This window comes from Danaus plexippus, chromosome 12 (genome assembly GCF_018135715.1).
Source record: "Danaus plexippus chromosome 12, MEX_DaPlex, whole genome shotgun sequence".
Lineage (NCBI taxonomy): Eukaryota > Metazoa > Arthropoda > Insecta > Lepidoptera > Nymphalidae > Danaus > Danaus plexippus.
The window spans coordinates 2,253,879-2,275,870 of NC_083545.1; the positions used below are offsets into that span (position 1 = coordinate 2,253,879).

At 29.1% G+C, this 21,992-nt stretch overlaps 1 protein-coding gene across 2 annotated transcripts in view; it reads left to right on the plus strand.

Annotated features, from left to right (window-relative positions):
* Window positions 1-5,219: 5,219 nt before the first annotated feature.
* Window positions 5,220-21,992, plus strand: part of LOC116772474 (uncharacterized) — a 70,155-nt gene continuing 53,382 nt past the window's right edge. The window contains exons 1-2 of one of the 2 annotated variants that reach the window (XM_061522271.1): window positions 5,220-5,483; window positions 16,597-16,642. The gene's annotated coding sequence lies outside the window, so the exon portion shown is untranslated. The remainder of the gene's footprint in view (window positions 5,484-16,596; window positions 16,643-21,992) is intronic. The other variant, XM_032664677.2, reaches the window with a different exon arrangement.

Genomic DNA, 21,992 nt, shown 5'->3' on the forward strand with positions numbered 1-21,992 from the left:
TTTCAGGTATAACAAAAATGTTATAATTTCCTTTTATCTATGTTGAATTCACTAATACGTTACTAAAACGGTATTATTTATCGCTGCCTCTTTCCTAAACTTTCTAGCAGTTGTACTAGGTATATCTTAATAATATTATTAACAAGGTAAATGGTAAGGAAGGGTTTATGGATGTTTCTTTTTCACGAAGTTTTGTTGATTGAAATTTATATAACTTAAAAATTTTAGCTTAACTTAAAGCTAAAAAAAAAAGTAATACACAATTTGTTTTTAACACAAATGATATCAGGTTTCCTTCGCGGACTAATGTTTTATATTTTAAACAATTGAAAAACAATACAACATTATTTATAATCTCAAAGATAATTAAGATTTATTCAAAATAATTCTCTTATAACCATTCTCATTAATATATTTTAACAGATGCAAGCGCGTTGGTGAATGCAATGCGGTAATGTAATTAAGCGATGCTCTGACATCTAATAAGAGACCTGATTGTCATTGAGGTTTTATTTGATTTCACAGTGTAATGTTTATATAATTATTATTTTAAGTTGTACTTTAATTGTTACGTAACTGAATATTATCCTCATCTTCTTTCAAAAAGTGATGTGATATTTTCAGTACCAAAAACCCTATAAGTTATTCCAGTTTACTGAATACAAAATTCTATAGAAATAAATAAAGAAGTTTTACGTGATTTCATAACAACTGCAAACATTAATATGTGAAGAATAATTTATGGTAGTTATTTAATAGTAATAATTTTTTTTATTTAATTCTTTTATATTTTTTATAGTTTATTAATAAGTAAAATAATGAAATTAAAAATTTATCTTATTCTAGCGCTATTTAGGACGAATGTTCAACCTTATCTAATCAAGTTTCTGATAAAATTAGATCGTGAAAGCTTTTAGAGTAGTAGTTGATCGTATTTCTCTTTGTTAACAAATTCTATGATTTCCTGTACACCTATTGACTTTCTTAGCCATTCTTCCATTTAGTTAACAATTTACTACGCTTTCATCTAGTAAATAAATATTTGTATAGACAAATCGTGACTATATTTTATAGATTAAAATACGATTATTAAAAGCCTTTTACACAGACGTAGTTAGACGTGACAAAATATTATTATACTTACTTACAAATGGGTAAAACTACAAAGTTAATCATGAATGTACGATTTATGTCTTGATTAAACAGATCTATAACAAATGAAAAGTTCGTGGTCATATTGGCATTCAGTGTAAAGAAAAAATGATTTATATTTTAAGTACCAAAAAAGTTGTTACATGTCTATACTCAATGATCAATGACCAAAAACAACTATCGAGGTAATATATTTTTATGGCAAAGCAAGATTGAGTGAGTGTGAATATGTTGTTATGACTGCTAAGTTGATAGAGTGATGTAATCAAAATTATAGTGACCCGTCGAATTCAATACACTTAGTGGAATTACGTGTACGAGCAAAGTTCATTTTATGACGGTCTCATTGATAGATGAAAGGTGCAATTGCTTGCAAGCAAAAGTTGAAAATTTTTGTTGTTATATAACATAAAAAAAAAACACTTCGCTCGGAGTGAATGGCGCTGACCATCGCTTGCTGTTTGTTTCCATTATCTTACAATCGGAGATACAATATAAAAAGTTTCATTTAAATTAAAACTTCAAATCTTCCTTTAATTACTACAACATTTTTTTTGTCCCGAATATTTTATTCCGTTTCCACATTCAGTGATTTAAGTGTTTTCGAAGATGCAATAATATAAATTTTCTTTTTTTTTATTACTCTTAAACTGATAAACATCGCAGTCAATGAAAATTTTTAATTTAATGGTAATGAAAACTCATATTATTTATTCTACAATAAATAAACTTATTTCAAGTATTTATATATGAATGTCAAACATAGACGAGTTATATTGAGACTTTGAGACTGCAAAAATATATGAAAAGCGTTGGATTAAAAAATATGAATAGTATTCTTTTTTCTTTTGAAAAACATTTTAAATTTACAATGGATTTAAAGATTACAAGCATATTGGGTTATTTTCATAGTCTGAATATTTACGTGATATAATAAATTTAGCGTATTCTATTATACAAACAATAATAGTATATCTTGCATAACAAGACTTATTGGGCATGTACATATTATACATGTGTAGGCTTCCCAGTAGAATGCTGATCTTTACAAATAAAATATCCAATACGTCTATTTAACAAGTTTATCGTGAGACTGTTCTAGTACGTGTTATTGCCCCTAATTATCTGGCAGGCTTTAGTAGCTTCCAACATTTCTTCTGACCTTCAAGTCTTCCTTTCGAAAATACTGAAATGTGCCCTCTTTTTGGGCCTGCATCAGTTGAATTTGAGGCTACTGGTTCTATGTAATGAGTCTCAAAAAATTTTGAGACGCTGATGTCAAATATATGGTACGTCGACTAACGTCGTTACGTAGGTTCGTGTAACAATGTGAACACGGCCAGTAGCGGATGCAATGAGGACTGGCCGGCACCTCTGCCCATCGACTGTTACAATCGACCCACATACACGTCTTATTGTGCCCTTTGATACACGAAACAATGACTGACCAACGTTTTTAATAATTTAAATTTATGACCTGTTTTATTCAACTTTGTTTAGGTTTAGGTTTCAAACTTTGCAATTTGTAAACTTAAAATGGCTCAAGCACTTAACTTTAATTTATTACTGCTATTTATTACTATTATAGAGACATTTTGAAATTTAACATTCTGATGTTTCTTAAATAAGCACGCAATCTGTGTTATAGTTTTTTTTGCTCTATTTATTACTACAGCATTCCACTATTACTAATCTATTGGTAGTAATTTGTAATCATTCTTCATTATTTTGTAAAAAAAGTAGTAATTAAGTAATGACGTCTATAAATAACTAGTTTTTGCCCGAGTTAAGTTTGATGTTTTATTTCAGGCTCTTCTATTTAAGTGATTTATACAAATAGAAAATCATATAGAAATTAGAGCTGGAATTCTTACTGAAACAGTAACAAACGTATGGACAAATTTTTAATTTACGATGATAGTACAAAATAGGATTTATTAGTTCCTGTCATATTGACACATATTCTAAACGAATAGCATTTTATGAGTTTCCTTCATTAATAATGATAGCAAATTAAGTATAAGGTTTTAATTGGGGCCTTGCACTCGTAAGTAGAATTAATTAAGAAAATACTCATTTACTCTTCGGAGTACCTGTCATATATCTCTATTTGGGTAGTTTTTTAAATACAACAAATAAATTCATCCAATTGATCTTAATATTTTCTATTTATTATTATATTGTGATTGAAGATTTCTAATATATGTATTGATGTGTGAGTGAGTAATGAATTGAAGTGAGAACGCGAGTGAGTGAGAAAAGAGAGATGAAAGATTAAGTTTAAGAGAGTTTCTTGTCCTTAAACTGTTCTCTTTACTGTTTCATGTTGCCTTTTCAGTAAATAGTTAGATGAATGGCGCAATTTAGAATAAAAAATAACATAAATGTACAATAATATTTTACCTATTCATTGTATCTGCTGTTAGTTTTTATGGAGCGCGTGACTAAAAAAATGTTGAATCATATTGTGTTTTAAAAGAAATAACAAAACCAATTTTTGTTATATAATTTTATAATTAAATAATATCTTAATTACTTTTTCTGTTATATTAAATAAATGTTAATAAATAATAACTTATATTTTTTATGAATAAAAGTCTCGACAAAAATGAATAAAGATTTTTAAACTAAAACCAACTATTTGATTACTCCAAATATGAGTTATTTTGACTTGAGTTGTACATGATATTGAATTCTATATTAGACTGTAATGTATTGTAATGTAGCGTTTATGTGCACAGCTGTATGGAAACGTGTTTTCTGCTTAAATCTAGTAGAGGAAGATTAAATAAGACGACGTCGCACGTGAGTGTATGCTCTTGTAATATGACATGATTAGGTTACGTGTTAGCTGATTTTCTATTAAATTATTTTATAATACAAATATATAAACGAAGTTAAAATTCTTAAGTTAAAATGAATGTGGGATATGAAATGAATGTGCCGAATGTATTGACATTTGGTTGAACTTTTGTATGATGAGAATGTTGTCGGGGTCGACTTGTGAACAAAGTCTATTGAGTAGCAGGAATCATCGTAATCTGGTTATAAATACGGAAGATATGAATACATAAATGAAGTGAAATAAAACAATGCTGTCGTGTTAAATTTAGAATGTTACAAAGACTTCAGTAGAAATATATTTTTTTAATATTGTCTACCTATTTTAAATTTTATTCTTTTCTAGTATTTACATAACTTATTTAAACGGATACTGTAGTACAACTATGATTGCATGCAGACGTAACGTAACGTCCGCTTACACTTTAATTTCACTTCCCATAATTTTATATTGTATTATGCCTTAATGGTGATGATAGTACAAAAAATACATGAAAGCCTAAAGCGATAAACCGAATATGGGTTAACCTTCCTAAAATTACAATGCGATTGTTTGAGTGAATCTTTATATTGGTGATGAATGTGAAGTGAAAAAATCGTGTCGCTACAAGTGACACCAATATTAGATTTTAATACCTTTTACAAGACAAACTGTGACAATTCACACTTCTTGTGTGTACGATTATTATATTTACATATACGAAACTCTCTTATCAAAACTAGAACTTTGATCTAAAGTTTTTTGAAAACAGGTTTTTATACTCACCTGAATTATTATTAGCAGGTCCACAGGTTGAAAATTATAGTATTGTAAATAATTAAGCAACAAGTTACGATTAAGCAATCGTAGGTAAATTACTTTGTATTTCACAATATTTTATGCTTTTTTATGCTGTTAGGCATGAAATTAAATAAAATAATTGATATTAAAAATATTTAAATTTTTTATACGGAAGTTTTACTAATGTTTTAATTATATTTAATGATAAATTAAATTGAACAGAAAAATCATAATGAAATATTGTTTTATAATAATCATTGATTCTAAAGCATTCGATGTTAAGTGAACAGACGTGCTTCTTTATATATAAATAAAATAGTTTCTTTAAATTTTGCGTCAAAACATTTTTCTGGTTGCCATGCAACAAGATCTGCAAGGAAACCGCTCATGTCGAAGCGGGCTGGCGCGGCTAAGGTGAAGGTATGAGCCAGTCGCTTGCCCGAGAGAGAGGCAACCAGTCAACGCTTGCGCTACTACATACAGCAGGTTTAGTCGCGCGCGCACTTCGCTTAATTTCTCTTCAAATAAAACCTTTTGCGATTAGTGAGGGCGGAAACTGTGCTTCAGTGTTTGTGCCCGACTTTAATAGTGAGTGATTGAGATATTGTCACCTGACATACATAACGTGTAACTGTGTTTGACTGGGACTCGCTAAATATTGTGTTTGTGCCATAGTGCCGGAATTTTTAACGGACTTGCTTAACCGGAGGTAAGAGCGGATGTTTACAGTTATGCTTATTGTATAACTAAGAAAATAATCATATTAGTTTAAATCGACTTTTAATGTTTAATTTGTATCGAAATATGTATTTTCAAATAGCTAAGCATATATAGAACTTTTTTAAACAGTCCACATTGTTGCTAGTGAATGTTACAGTTCATAAAATAATATAACTCTTAAATTGGCTTATTTATACATATATATATATATATATATATATACATTCAATGTAAGTTAAGAAAATGATTTAATTTGTAAACATTGTAGGGGAAAATGGTCTCGAAACGGGTTTTCGGTTGCAATAAACAATGAATCGAGTGAAAAGGTCCCTGACTCATCTCGAGAGACGTGTGTCTTTGGGCTCCGTTTTGAATATGTTTACTATTTAAATATCTATTGTTCAGACTACGTGTGGTGTTTAGTGTTTTAATATTTATATATTTTTACGATTATTGTAAGTACTACATTGGAATAAATTTTGAAAGTGAATGTTTGTTGACTAAATGTGTTCGGGTAAAATTTATGGCTAACCGAAATAACACCATTGATTTTTTTGCTATCAAAGCCAAAACGTTATTATATATGTCTTCGTCAAATAATTTTATAAATAAGATAAGATTTATCGAATTTTTAAAGCGTCTTGTCGTTCAATAGTAAGATATAAATAAATAAAAACTGAGCACTTATGTAGTTAAAACATTCCATCATCAAACAGAATGAATAAATGGAAAAATAGTTTTATTTGACTACCCACCTGTCCGGAAAAGCGAACCGGATTTTAGATTGTCGTTTGAGTTTATAAGAAAAAATATTTTCCGTTAAACGAATACAGCCTGCAGCGAGAATCGATAGAGATGATATTTAAATTAAGGAAAATATATATGTTGAAATAAAATAAAAAATATGTTGAAATCGGATTATTGAAACATCTAACGCAATAACGTACGTGGCTTTCAAATTATACATTAAATAATGTAATTTTATTGCTCACAATTATAATAATATAGCGATGATTATGTAAAATACGTTTAGTTCATGTTTTAATAAACGTTAAAAACAACACATATTTTTATCTTCACTGATTAGTTCTTAAAACGTTTACGATGAATTTTAAATTTTAATACAGTCGCTATGACTTTATTAAAATTATGAGAGAAATCAGTTTCTGTTTAAAGAGAATCGAAGCGAAAAGAGAGTAATGGCTTTAATCTGAATTTGTGTTTACATGTAAATATATATGCATGTTTGTTAGCTTATTAAATGTTTTGTTTATACTTGATTAGACACGTTTAAACATGTACAAAGGAAGCAAATTCTTACGCTCAATAAATCAGTCTTTTTTAATTTTGTAAGTATTTTTCGATTTGATCCTTTTGCTCTCAGTTAAATGAGACCGATAGTGCATATTGAAAAATTAACTAATTTAACTACACCTCTAAAATATTCGTCTTTTAAATGTATTTTAATATGTTAGTTTACAATATTGATGTTAATGACAGGATGTCGAAAGACAGCATATTAAGGAAACTTATATGTATATATATAACTTAAATGGATAATTAGATTTTTAATCATACTCCTGAGTCAGGCGATGCTTAGTTAATGTGATTAATATATTATGTCATTCATTATTTAACATGAACTCAATTTAAAATTCTTTGTAAAGCAAAACAAATGATTAACTTAGCTTGCCTTAGTAATTTAGGTTCATAGGTTAATCCATAAGCACGAACATACCAACAATATGCCTATATACTCTATTGCTATCAAATAGCTTTCTGTGTGAGCGAAAAATACACCAACCGATCTCCAACCGACTTTAACTTGTACGTTTACGTATACAATATGTGAATAATTTATTTTATAATTTTGATATCCTCGCTGTAAATCAACATGAAATAGGTTTATATACCCTAACCTTTTCAAACAGCCATGACCCAAGCATTCAAGTAAAAACTTAAGATTTATTACAAACTTAGCAAAATGTGGGTATGTTTTGTTTAAGACTTGACTCTCGACCTATGCGATGAACATTGTTATATATAATGAATAACATACGAACAAGTTTGAGCACGCAGGGGCAATCAAACCATAGTACAATTTTATGCTATTTTAGGTCTGACATAGTATCATATTATGAATAAATGTATGAGTATCAAGAATGTTATGAACCGATTACTTTTTATGATTTTTCATTACTTTGTTAAAAAAGTAACGTGAATATGGTGTTTGATTTTTTATTTTCTGATGTTATTCAATATTTTAGTGTAAGTTCAAGATAAAACATTCTCATAGGAGCACAGGGTAAAATAACTGTTATTTTGTTTCGGTCGAATAGTGGGAATTCAAATCCATACTCCTGGTACCATTGTTACTTTCTTTTAGGTGTTTGGGGATATCCATTTGCTTTTGAATAGAATTCTTGCCTTTATGCTGTTTGTAGTAAAAAATATAGTATTATAAAAATCAAAACTAACTTATTTATTATTAAGATGTTGCGTTTTGGGTAAATTTTATATAAATTTAATTAGATTTATAGAATATCAATGAAGGCGCAACCTACAAAATAAAAAAATATACCCCATTAATAATAAAAATACACAAGTAGTGGATTTCAAGTCGATTAAAAATGAAATATAAAAGAAAAATAAAAAAAAAAAATTATGTTAGAAGAAAATTTTTATATGTTGATTATATCGATATCATGCTTCCAACAGGAAAAAGCATTATCGAAGCAAGACACGATCGCTCTCGTCATAGAAAAATTGATGCGAAAAAACATGTATTCGCCCGTATAGCTACAGAAATTAATATAAAACAGATGTTAGGTATTTTAATTGTTTAGCGTAAAGATTTTAAGATTTTTCAGATGTATTAAGTTTTTAAAATACCCATTGTACCACTAGGAAATCTTGTAATACTTGGTATTGTATCTCCATGTGGTTAAATTAAGGGATTAGTAAAATTACTATTAGCTGATTTTAATGGGATTTATTGCGTTTATATATTTTCGTGACACTGATGTCTGCCTTTATGATGATCACATAAGTGACGTCATAGCATAATCAAATCAGAAGACTCGTTCATGATTCTTACAGTATCGTGTCACGTTATCGGTGTACCAAATTCTTTGTTGCATGTCCTCACACATTATGTTCAGGGCATGTTTGACACGCTGTTATAATAAAGGGGAGCGTATCTAACTTAAACATACGTACACATTATGATAAGACACTAAGGCTTATTTATGTTTGAAAATATTTTATGACACCTATAAAATTTTATAAATTATTTATTATTGGGTGTCCGTGGATTTACTTTTATAAAGAATCTAGAATATAAGAAGCCTTAGTGATATCTTTTTGAAAACACGGAGTAAGTTTCGATGGTATTTTTTAGGAATTTCACTTGACTGGTTAAACCTTAATTATGAACTATTATAGGATACAAATATCTATAGAAATAATGAATACAAAAACAAACATTTCTTTTATATTTTTCTACGACAAGTGTATATAACGCAACATATACTAACTCCAGTGTAGAATACTTTTTTGATCTATTAAACGCTTTTCTATTTAAGAAGAAATAGCTTTAAGAAGTTACGAAAAAAAACATCGTAATTTGAAAAACCTGTGGATATGAAAATGTTTTAAATTTAAAGATATAATTCGGAATGAAGTTTATTGTTTTATGTATTAAATTTAAAAGGTCAAGTGGTCGATGTTGGCATTTAAATTTTAGCTACTTTTAATTTTAGAGCAAAAAAAAGACAATAAAAATTTCAAGGACGTGCAGGACGAGATAAGATGACTTTGAATCGTTTATAACCACGATCAATTGATTTCATAACAAAAAAAATAAAAGCATTCTTTTGCCATAAACTGTGTTGCCATTCGACCCACCTATTAAAAGAAATGTAAATGTTGCTACCTCGCTGCCAGTTTCTGGGCCCGCTCGGACCATTTAGGATATTTAATTAGGCAATGCTAATGACATTTTGGGGCCGTCTAACCTGTTTTTGTTACTAGTATAATTTTAATGTCAATAATCTTTTCCTGTTTAAGACAGATATGTTGAGAAAAATTGTTATTTCTAAGCTATACTGATAAATATAAAACGTGATCATTTTGTTCAAGGTTTTCAGCTTTATTATATTTTCCTTTTAATAAACGAAAACAAATCGATATAAATGTTAATCGTGGATATTTATAGGAAACATCTAGTGATGGAGGATCTTCTTGCTTTTAATAATTTAAAGGTAATGTATGAGGTGTTTTATTTATATAAATAATTAACTATACAGACTGTTTGGCTTAGTTGAAAAGAGCTGTTTTGTTTAAGTTGTATTTAAATTACCTACCTCAGTTTCAAATTCATGTATACCCGGTGAGAACTATTTAAAACTAAATGTAACAGCTCTAGCTTTATTTTTCTTAAATATTTTCAAAATGACAGTAAGATGATAAGGTTTACCAATACCTAAAACTCTCTAATAGTTATATCAGTACATGAGTACATGTACATTAGTTGTCAGGTAGGTATCAGTCCAAACTTACATTTGAACGCATTTTGCATTCGTGATTAGCCTACGCACAACCTACATAATTTATTTATTAAGGGCAACATATTCGGAGCGAGGAGATTACTTTTATGATGCCACACAGAAATAAAACAATTACTAAAATATTAAACTTATATATTTAATGTTTTTTTTTATAATATTTGCATATTGTAATATTTTATTCGAAATTTATTGCGATACCCTATATGAAAGTTTACAAAATACGAAAATCGTAATCGTTGATACGCAATTTCATAAAAACTATATCAAAATAACAACAATAAAACATTGACCGAATTATTAAGTCAAATAATATTAAATCGGCTCTCAAATATTTACTAAACGCTGATTGAAACACTTAGATTTCAAAAGAACTGTTATAAAACTAAAAGTAACGTTCTACGAGTAGCTACTAGATTTTCTATTGTAACTAAATTAAAGTTTTTTGAATGTATCTTATGTGCAAATACAGTGTCTGGTGTACAAGTCTTAACTTAGACTTTATATATGTTCTCTCTCTTGACACATTATAAAATGATTAATTGTTATTTTAAATACAAAAATGGCTTTTTAAATATGTTATCTTATCTACAGATATATAAAATTTTTGCAATAAAGTGGTCACTGTATGTAATTTATTGTGCTTTTAGTGTCAAACTAAGGTGACCTCGCCTCAGCCTCGCATTCACCGGCGCTATTGGCTCAATTCTCATTGCCGTACAAATACAGTTTTTTCTTTTATAGAAATTAAGTATCTTACATTGTGCTTGAGAATTATTTTGTATTTATTGGAGATGTTGCACAAGGTTCAGTTTATTGTCTAGTCAAGCTATAGTTTGACTTATATTTATATGATTATAAATTAAAATTATAAATAAAAATATTGAGAGAATAGAATTCATTTACACCAACAATAGCAACAATGAAAATAAACAGCTCCGTGGTAATTAACTTTGTTGTAAACTACCTCCGAAATGTTGCGATATAATTTTATATCACAATTAATGAATGTCAAGTACTTGAACCCTGTCAAGTGTTTGTACAATTAGTATAACAATGAGGATAGATTCGAAGGTGAAAAATTATTATTATCAACGAAAAAAATAATACGTATTGAAATTTTAAAATACTATTGTCATCATCGGGCTTATTGTTTCCAAGGATGTCGCCACGATTGTCTTACGGGCTAGATTTATGAAAAATTTCGTATTGTAATAGTCATTTTATAGATGTGTAACGAAAATTTAATGTTCATTCCTCTCTCGAAAACTTTATATTCTGATTTATTCTCACGTCGATGACATAAATATTATATAAAAGATTTTTATTTAGAGAGATATTTCTATAATAATATATTGACAAAAAATTTATCGCTCTGTTGTTTTATTGATAAACGTAGGTGTTTTTATAGCCTTTTGTTGCAGCAACTGGTGAGGATTTTTCTGTTTTTCGAATAAATTTGTAATAAAATAGTTCGCTATCAACGCGTCTCGTCTGTAGGTTGTGGCTGTATTTTCACTGTGGCAATTAAATGATTCTAGTAATGCAGCTAAAGTTAAACACGTTCGCCGGATACTGATAATTGAATAATTCTTAAAACGCTGCTCTCATAAAAACTAGAAACAATAAAGTTGTGGCTATTTTAAACTCATCTTACTGATCTATTCTCGTTGACAATAATATGAATAATATCGAAGTAACGAACGTACAATAAGTGTATTAATTTTTCAAAGTAATTGTCACAGAAAAGTATATAAAGGTCATAATATTTATGTATGTATACTAACCTCAAATATACATCGCTATGTTATTGGCAAAAAAAAAACGAAGTTTATATGGAATTTCAATTTTCAATTCATATCTGCATTGCGTGATACGAAAGTAAAATATAAACAATAATTTATAGGTTTGTTTGTCGTTACATTCGAAATATAAAACTGAGCATAATTCTGCAATAGCCGCTCGTGTCTCAACGTAATATGAAGTTAACCGAGTCTGATTTCGATTTTGGCATACTTTTAAAAGTAAGGTACTGGCGCAATAAAAATCAATTAGTGTCCTACAAAATTTACTGTTATTTATAACAAAAATTTTTCGGTCAACCCGTATTTTATTATAGCCCAAATGTGTTTGTGACTAATATAATGATGCAACTCATTTATAAGACGTGTGTTTTGATTTGCTTCTCTGCGAATGCGATTGTTAAAGACAATGGTAAAAATCACTTGCCTCGCGGAATTTCAATGGGGCTTAGAAAGTAGCAATTTGTATGGATATTGTCTATTGGTTGTTTTGTGTCCCAAAGACCTTATTACATATGCTTACTTGTGCACTTTGGAAAAGGATCTGAAGGTCCCAAAGGTTATTTACACTTTTATTACGAGTAAACGTATATTACAATACAACTTCAAAGAACGAAATGTATAAAGTGTTTTATAAATACATTAATGTTATGTCTTGATGAAATATAATGCTTCGGAAATGTAGAAGATTCAATAAAATTTAGTCTACTTTTAACATAATATAAGAACAAATTATTGTAAAGCAAAAGATGTGATATCGACGAGTTTTTAAACAATAATAACTTCAGTTCAGTCTCCTTTAATGGAAATTGTATTTAAGATAAACGCTGTGTCAATCATCATACCCTTCAAATAAACGGTCTACAAAATTTGATAAACTTAAAAGTAATTATCAAGAAGCATCACAAACGTCGAACCAATTCCATGAAATAACTTAAATTGGATTTCATTAAACAAATAACGTTCCGCATTAGATCCGTCACCATTTTTGCTCTTGACCAGTCAATTTTGCATTAGAGTTCTGAAGTGACAGCGGTATGCCACAATATTTTGGAAACCGGTTGGTTATATCACGGAGAAATTTGAAAGCCAGTCTATAATTAACTTTCTATATATTAGCGCATGTCAAAGTTACAATATTATTTAATAATGTTATACAATTTATTCATAAATGATGATAACGTTGTAGTCGTAAATTTTCGTTAGTACGACACAAGATGAAGCCTCGTTTGGAATGATATGAATAATTGTCGTTAAATTTATATTAAAAGTGACACACCCTAAGAAAAGTTTCTTTCAAAAAGTTCAAGCTAATACATAAAAATTGTTTTCAATAAATTCAAATAATAAATAATATAAATGTGAATGATAATTATTTTAAGTTGTGCTTAATGAGTCGTGAGCTTTATATTTATCGGTTAGTGGACCAACGTCCGACTGGTCGTATATGAATAACTGTACGATAAATAAAAACTGAAGAAGTAACATGCGTTTGAACGAAATGCACATTTTTATCAACGCAATAAAATACAAAATAGATTGCATTATAAAATTCTGATTTCCTCGATGTGATGGACGAGAGATGGTTGAGAAGATTTTTGAATAATGAAACATTTGTTAAAGATAATAGTATACATATGTATATATATATATATATATATATATATATATTGACATACGCGGCTGATTCACAAACCATTTTTGTGTTTATACTTATGATACTTAACTCAATTTCATGCTTACGACTTAATAAGGTTTTTTTGAAAAATATTAGTGGCATTGTCGTGAGACAATTCGACAAAAATGTTGACATGGTTAGTTAGTTTTGACATAGCCTGTGTTAAGAGGCAGTATATGGGAGAAAAAGGATTATTTTTATGTTATCTTAAATAGTTTACTTCGTGTATAATAAGACCATTTAAAGCAAATTTCTTATAAATTAAAAAAAAAATATTTGATAAACAGAATTTAAATACAGGCTTTATATTGCTAAAGTTTCACACTATATGACATATAAAATATAACAGTAATTAAAAGACTTCATTCCACCTGCAATTACTACGCAGAATCAATGAAAAACTAACGTAAGCAAAATACTGTACGTTATTCCGTATAGCTCATTATGACCCTTAATGAAAGGCGATAAGAAATGACTTCGCTTACAAACAGCTTATACGTTTATAGATAAAGTGCAGTTAGTGATAGTTCGAAATGGTCTTTATGCACATAATAATAAGAACAATTTATAGCATGATGTATATCATACATTTATAGACAAAACAAGGTGTATGTGAAAACGTCGCGTGCAAGTCGAGATTTCTTTTAGCATTCAAGGAGAGCTCCACAGATGTTGTAAACTATTCATAAATATCTCTTTTGGATACGGCCTTGTGTATACTCTTGACCGTTTATGAACATGCAAGCCGCGTCCGATTTCGAAAGTATTTGGCAAAGCATTTTAAAACCCTAAGCATAGCATCTGGAGTTCTTCTACTTCAATTTGAGTAATGATTATGATATAAACTGAGTTGATCAATATGTTTTATCTTAGGCGACAATCTATCCTTTGCTGTTTTATTAAATACCGTATCCAAAGTACAAATAGTATAGTCTCGTGGGTCAGCAATTAGCTTATAATGGCGTATGGGAACGGGAGACATTATTGCACAATTGTCGCCCATGACACAAATGTACACTACAACTTTGCTCACATCTCTTTGCTTTGCTGGCAAAAGAAAAGCTTAGTACGAAAATGCTTTATGAATCATATACTCAACATATATTTACCATAAGCTACCATGTTTATTACCATACCATAAGCATGCGGAAGCGTCTAGCAGTTTATTACGCTTTAAAACTTTAGTTTGGCCGATTGGAAATTTATTTTGCGTATTGACATAGAATAATTAGAATATAACAATAACAAAATAATGAGCAAGTATGGAACAGTACCATAATAGATAACATATGGTATCTATTTGCGTTTGAGCAACAGTTTCACACTGAAACCGAAGGTAGTATTTAATAACGCAATGACAGTACGTCACCTATGTTTAATTAATTTCAGACGGCTAACACTAACTTGCTTGTGTAAACGAAGGATTGATTATTATTGTTTAATCTATCATTAGAACGTCGTCTCAAATAATTGATGGTTACATAACCCGTCCTGTAATGGTAGATGTTGACTTTTACCGCAAATTGTGGTTAATATTTCATCTAACGACTTGTCACTTACCAAACATTACATTAAGTCGCGTTTTTATCATTATTTATAATACGAATGACACCAACTATATACTCATAAAGTTGTATGGAAACAATGAATATTAGATTCTGCTTACGACTTTGGGATTGAGTTCACATACAAACAGGTAATGTGTGCTTAAAAACACAATAAACTAACTGGCAGTGCTATCAGTTGTATCATGTTACTGCATTTTGAACTCAGTTTTTTATACCGTTTGAGTTACACAAACCAACCAAAATATTTGATACATTATATACAGCATTCTAATCCAAGTTATTAACAATCTGTACGAAGAAAATTCAAATAAAAGGGCAAGAAACATGGACAAATATACTTATTAAAACAAACTTTCCCATTTTACAGTGTTAGTAGGGTTTGAGAAAATAAAAACGAATTTCAATTAGGTATTTAAAATTCATTTGCTGAGTAGTCCATGGAGCGGATAAAAGAGAAAATGCAGTAAAAACTATTGAGGTCTTTGCATTGGCAAAGGCTTGACGCGACGCAGCCACTCAGATGTGACTGACTGATTGCTCTATTGTCTATTTACTATCTATTCTGTGTCGACTACACAGAATTCATATAATAACCGTGTAATTTGCATAATTATCATCGTTAATAATTATACTCAATTTATAAATTTTGATTAGAGAATATTTTTTTAACAGTTAGTACATTACATTAATATGCATAACTCATAAAAGTAGTATGAGTTAATGAGTTTAAATCAAGAAGCCGTTTTAATCTAAACTCTGTTTCTTTGTACAGGTAGAAGTGATAAAAGTAAAAAAAATAGTGCTATCGAAAAAAAAAATGTAATTAAAAAGTTTTTGGTATCGCAGAGTGCAGATGTTTTAGAAATGGCGTTTGAAGTGGAAAATTATTAGATTTCGTGTCAGGTCAATGGCCTCAGTGTGACGGATCGGTGATTCCGTGATTATTTTGAATCAATGCGCTTTGTCGGAATTCGAGATACGAAACCGTTATTTACCAAATTCTGTTAAAACTATTTCTTCATAGAGTTAAGATTGATCAACAAAAAACAATCGAACGGATTACAATAATATTATGTTATAGAACAATTTCCCAAATGCTAATAAAATATAAGAGAAATAATTTTAACGAAGCCTGCAAGCTAGTTCAGAAAAATCCCTAAACTTTGGTCTTTGTTAATAAATATCAACCATTCTTTTATATCATACAGACACATACATATTTTTTGATCATTGGAAACCTGTCGAATATTTCTGTGAGCTTACAAAGGCTAAACGATATGTGTGAAAAACTTGATGAGTAGCTATTGGGTATAAGTGACTGACGTTATTAATGAACAGACGGACTTACTTTCTCATTAATAAGACTGGCAAAGCAACGTCCAATAACAATTACTTTATAAAAAACAAACTGGTGTGTTTAGACGTTATAATTGAAGTCCGTACAAACCGTTCATAAACAAAACAAATGACGTAATACCTTTTTTTTTAGAGTCAAGGACCTTAGTAATTCACCATATCCAGTTTCCCGTAACGTGGTAAGAATTATTTTTATTTCACGATGTTATCTTTCGTTCGTACAAAGATTTGGTAATTCATATAGACACGCAAGTAACAATTTACATAAATAATATTTAGCACCAAAACCCGTAACAGTATTTGCTTTGTAATCAAGATGGAAATTATTACTATCTTAATTAAACTACTGTTATTTTAGTTATTACACTTATCTGTAAAATATTTCTTAGTATAAGAGTTTCTAATATTTTGCTTTTATGAACTATTAAATTATTATCGTCTGTTTGCGAAGGTTATTTTAAAAAGTCTATTTTTGTACAAGTATATATATATTATAGTATATTTACTTTCAATAATGCCACAGAATAAGTAGATTCGGTTTCAGAGCAAGTGACCACATCCGAAGGTTAAGTTCACAACAGTTCAGAATTACTATACCATGACAAAATGTTCAAAAAGATACTCGGATAAAGAAATCCGTGTCATGTTAGTGTTGCCATCACAATAATCGAGTATTAAATAAACATGTAACAACTAACAGAACATAAATAAGGAAAAATATAAACATTAATTATGAAATACCCAAAAATACAGGCTTTATATACTATAACAAGCTTCGTAAACCGCCTTTAAGTCATTCGATATTCAGTTTTAGTGCATCTCAAGGTGAGGTACTGAGTCTAGATATTTGTGATTGTTGGGTCCAGTTTATAGATCCGGTAGTGTCAATGTCGCGACTTTGGCTCTGTTTATACACAAGGCCAAATGTCAAACAAATAGTTATAGAATATTTACTGGCTCATATTACTAAAATTACTATGATCGGAGAAAGTATGTAGTGATATTTTATGAGATGAAACCTATTTATTTTCTCATTAAGAACGCTGACGACAAGCGCTTTAATACGCACGCATTAGAGTCAAATAGATTATAGCTGAAAAAAAAATGAAAATGAAAATTAATTTTTGCTCTCAGTATTTTTCAGATATAACCATATAGTACTTTAAATGGGCAATGAAAGTCGAAAGAGGTCAAATAAATAGTTGTTTAAGAATAGTTTTACAAAGAGCGGAGAGATTAAATAGTTCAATAAAGTTAATTTGTAACCTTAAGGATATATCTAACCGACATTTTTCTCAATGCACCTGTTATAAAAACAGTCTAACGACCTCTGATACGCTTCACTACTTTGTAACGAGATCTCGACTCACTCGTCACACTCCACTCGGTAGAAATCTCACTATTTGATATTCAAAACGGATATCTGTATGCTTTGTTATTTTATGTTTTTGTTCAAGTCACAACTAGCCCACAAGTATTATAGAACAGACAGCGATGTTCTCAATTCATAATTTTATATAATTTATCCCGAGTTTATTTTATATTAGATTGGAAATGCAAATTTACTTTGATTTCTATAACACTTTCTATTTTATACAGTATTTTAATGTGTGAAAAAATAAACAAAATTCGTCAATATAATTAAAGATATAATTGCAGACTGATCCAATTAATATATAAATATATGTGTATATGTTAAGGTAATGTATGTTTAGCTAAAGTCACCTTACGTATGTGCATAATTTAACAATTAAACGATAAACAAGAAAAATAATTTGGTTATTATTAGAACTTGTCATGCAATACTTTGTTGGTATAAAACTATAAGTAATGTTTTCGTTAAATCAAAAAAAAATGATTGAATAATGCACACAAAACATATTACGCAACTGTTGATATAATTAAATAATAATGAGTCAGTCACAAGGTCAATGGTAGATGGATGGCTATTGATTCATTATTAATATTTATACAGATATATAGCATTTGGAAATTTCTCGCATCTAGGTCACAAATTATATATGTATAAGAGGAAACTTTTCGCTATTTCATATTCGCCAATCATATAATGACGAATTTTAATATTGAAAGCAACCATAGTCATGTTTATGTGAATAAATATGATATCGTTAATGTAAAGTTAAGTTAAACGAGCGAAGATAAAAATTAATTCCTCTAAGATCTATTCAATTTAATATGAAAACAAGGCTGTATTTTTTGTTTAATAAAAACCGTGGTCAACATAAAAACCTCAGTGGATGTTGTGGAATTTCGAAGATTTGAGAACAAAAAGCTTAACCAGACGGCTAGTAATGACAGCGGAAAAGAGTAACATCAAAACGTCTCAACCCGAGACCTTCAGAATTGTAATAAAAAATATAATTAGCGTCTAGCATCACGTTACTCAACTTGTTTCCGTGTTTACGTCTCCAATCATCTCTTTTCATTTGTCGTGTGAAAAGGAAGACTTTCACCGCTTTTTTTCACTTATTGTTTGACAATTGTTTCCAGTTGGAAAACGTTTTTTGTGTATCTCAGTTTGGCGGGGTAACGATGCGTAATGTAAATGAGGTTTTGGCTTATGGTTTTATCTATATTTTATTTCTCGATCGACCAAGCAATAATTACAGTAAGATCTTTTATTATTTGCATCAAAATGGAAGAAATTCAAGGAAATATTCAAATTATCAGAAACAAAAAATTCTAAACGCCAATAATAACGTGAGTTTCTTGAACAACAATAAATTTTATTAAATGTAAACAAAAAAGAATGGTTCTGAATAATAATGAACATAGAAAAGTTTGTAATTTATGCGGAATCTCAAGACTATTATCTCTTATGCAAAACAAAATTACACCAAAAAAGATTTCTTATTTGAACTTTGACTGTTGATTTCACAATAATGGCCGTTGTTATTTTTATTTTCGATTAAACTTTTTTTTTGTTTTGTATTCACGATGTAAGGTCATGGATTGAAATTTGAAAGCACTAAAATTATTAGTATTTATTAATTGATTTAAAAATAGTCCAATATGAGATAAAAACATTCATAATAGAGAAAATGATGTGTATTTATTTCATCATCAAGGTATTTCAAATAAAAATTATTAAATATTTTAACTCTTGCAGTACTATAAAAAATATTTAGCATTATATTTACATAGAATATTATCTTAACTGAAATATGTTTCTAGTAACTTATAAATATGCAATTATATTTCTAAATTCAAAATAAATTGAGCACACTTTTATATACACAAAATGCGTCAAGAAAGTTCTAAAGTAATACAAGTAAAAGTGTTATAATGTCAAACAAATGGACATGATGAACATACAATACACAAATCAATCTTCATAGTTCTCAAGCAAAATTCAACCTTAACTTATAATATTTGTGTTCTATATTAAATTGAACTTTACTCACTAGTAACGAAATACTACCATGAAAAGAAACCTTTACGATTTGTATATATAATTTAAGTTTCATGCCAAATATTTGAGTGACTTAAAGTAATTTTCATAAAAATTTGGGTGCTGTTAAAAATAGCTGAACAAGCATACAAATAATACACTTTTCATATTTACATGACGTTATGCCAAAAGCTAATAATTCTGTGTTCTTTCGTCTGATAACTTTTTTCGATATCACAAACGACGGTATGCGCATACGCACATTCGATTAGAAAGCATGTGAAAACATTAAGTGCGGATTAAATTTGGTTAAACAGATGAAAGTGTGAAATACTCCTGAAGCCTCAGTTAGTGTACCAATAGATATAACTGTCCTTGATTTGTTTATTTCTTATTCCATAAAGCTAAATATCAAAGCCAAAGAACGAAACTTAGAAATTCTTTACGTTAACAATGATGGCGGTAAATCAGTACGAACAGTTGTAATAGAATATCTGGTGCAAAAAGAATCTAAACAAGTGGAGTGCAAAAACAGGAAATATTCTAGTTACAATCGTCATGGGTGTCGGTTTTCTTGGCTTCATTGAAAATGGTGGCGAGGAATGTGAATGTTTGTCATTGAGATATATTTATCGTATAAATAATGTTGTTTACTATACATTTATAGCTTTCGCCAGCTCTTCATTCCAAATGATCCTGCTATTAAATTACATATTTTTACCTCTTTACCGTGTTATTTACACTCTGCATGTACGCGTTTTGATTTCATTTTCTAGGAACATCTAAAATGCTGAATGTTTTTGGCTTGACGTGTTCAGAATTACCTCCAGTATTTTATTATGGTAGTTTTGGTTTATTTGAAGATTAAATTTTTCTTTATAGCGTTCTCAGTAAGTATTTCTATTTTTCTTAAGAAAATATTTTACTTGGTCTTTTATATATTGGATCTATATCTATAGTGTTAGTTGTCGATGGTGCCCACTACCGTCACTTGGTAGATTACGTGTCTATAATCTTAAATATTATAAATTTGATGTCATTTTATTAATATATTTTTTTTGGTTTAAATTTTCGACTGCTCGTGTATGTGATCACTTTAATCTAATCGTAATATAGGCTCTATATAAAAATATATTTCCCTTGAAGTCCACAGCTCATGTTTTATTCAACAACCTTGTTTTGTACTTTTCTTGATTGAACAGGTGTCTCTTTATGTAAAATTTATGTTTGTAGTTACAGCAATATTTAATCAAAATTTTCGATTAGACCTAATTTAAATAAAACTGTTTATACTAACATCAAACTGAATATGAATGATTGATGAAGATAAAACACTCATATATTTATTGAAATCGCTAAAGTACTTCACACAAATTTAACCAATCCACGAAAATCTTAATTTTTTCAAGTATTAAAATTCGATAAATAAAGAAATACACTTTTAAACAGAAAACGTCATTCCATTTGGAGGTCGGTTAATAACACAAAGATGCGATTGTAATGTAAACAATAATGAAATGACTCTACACAACGTCCTAAGTCGCTTTAAACATGTTTGAGCAGCCGTTTAAAAGATGGGTTAGAAAAAACAGTTGCGCCGTCAGGGGTCGTGAAGGCAATACTAATGAGGTATGCATATTACATTTCTTAACACATGACAATACTTTGTTACGTTCTTTTGGTCTACTTATTATATATACTTTCAAGGTTTTAGGCTTTTTTGTTATATTCGTGGTCGTATACTGGTTTTTAACCTATTTCTAAAAAGACGACAACGCAATTCAAGTTTATATTTTAAACGTATGTTAGCTGATAGCTGTGTTTTTTATGAACTCATATTCTTGATTCTTTTTATTAAAAAAAGATCTTACGTATACAGATGGCATTTCTTGTTTGTAAAACTGCAATATTCAAAACTTTACTCAATGACATTTCAATATTAATAGCTCTCTACGTAAACTGAGATTATGGTTATGACCGGTTACTACACGTAGTTACTTAATTTTAAATTACCATTGGTACTGGCTATAACTTATTATATTATAGTAAATAAATAAAATAAATATTAAAATCTGTTGGTAAAATATGGAATAAAGGAACCAAAAGCGGGTAAATAA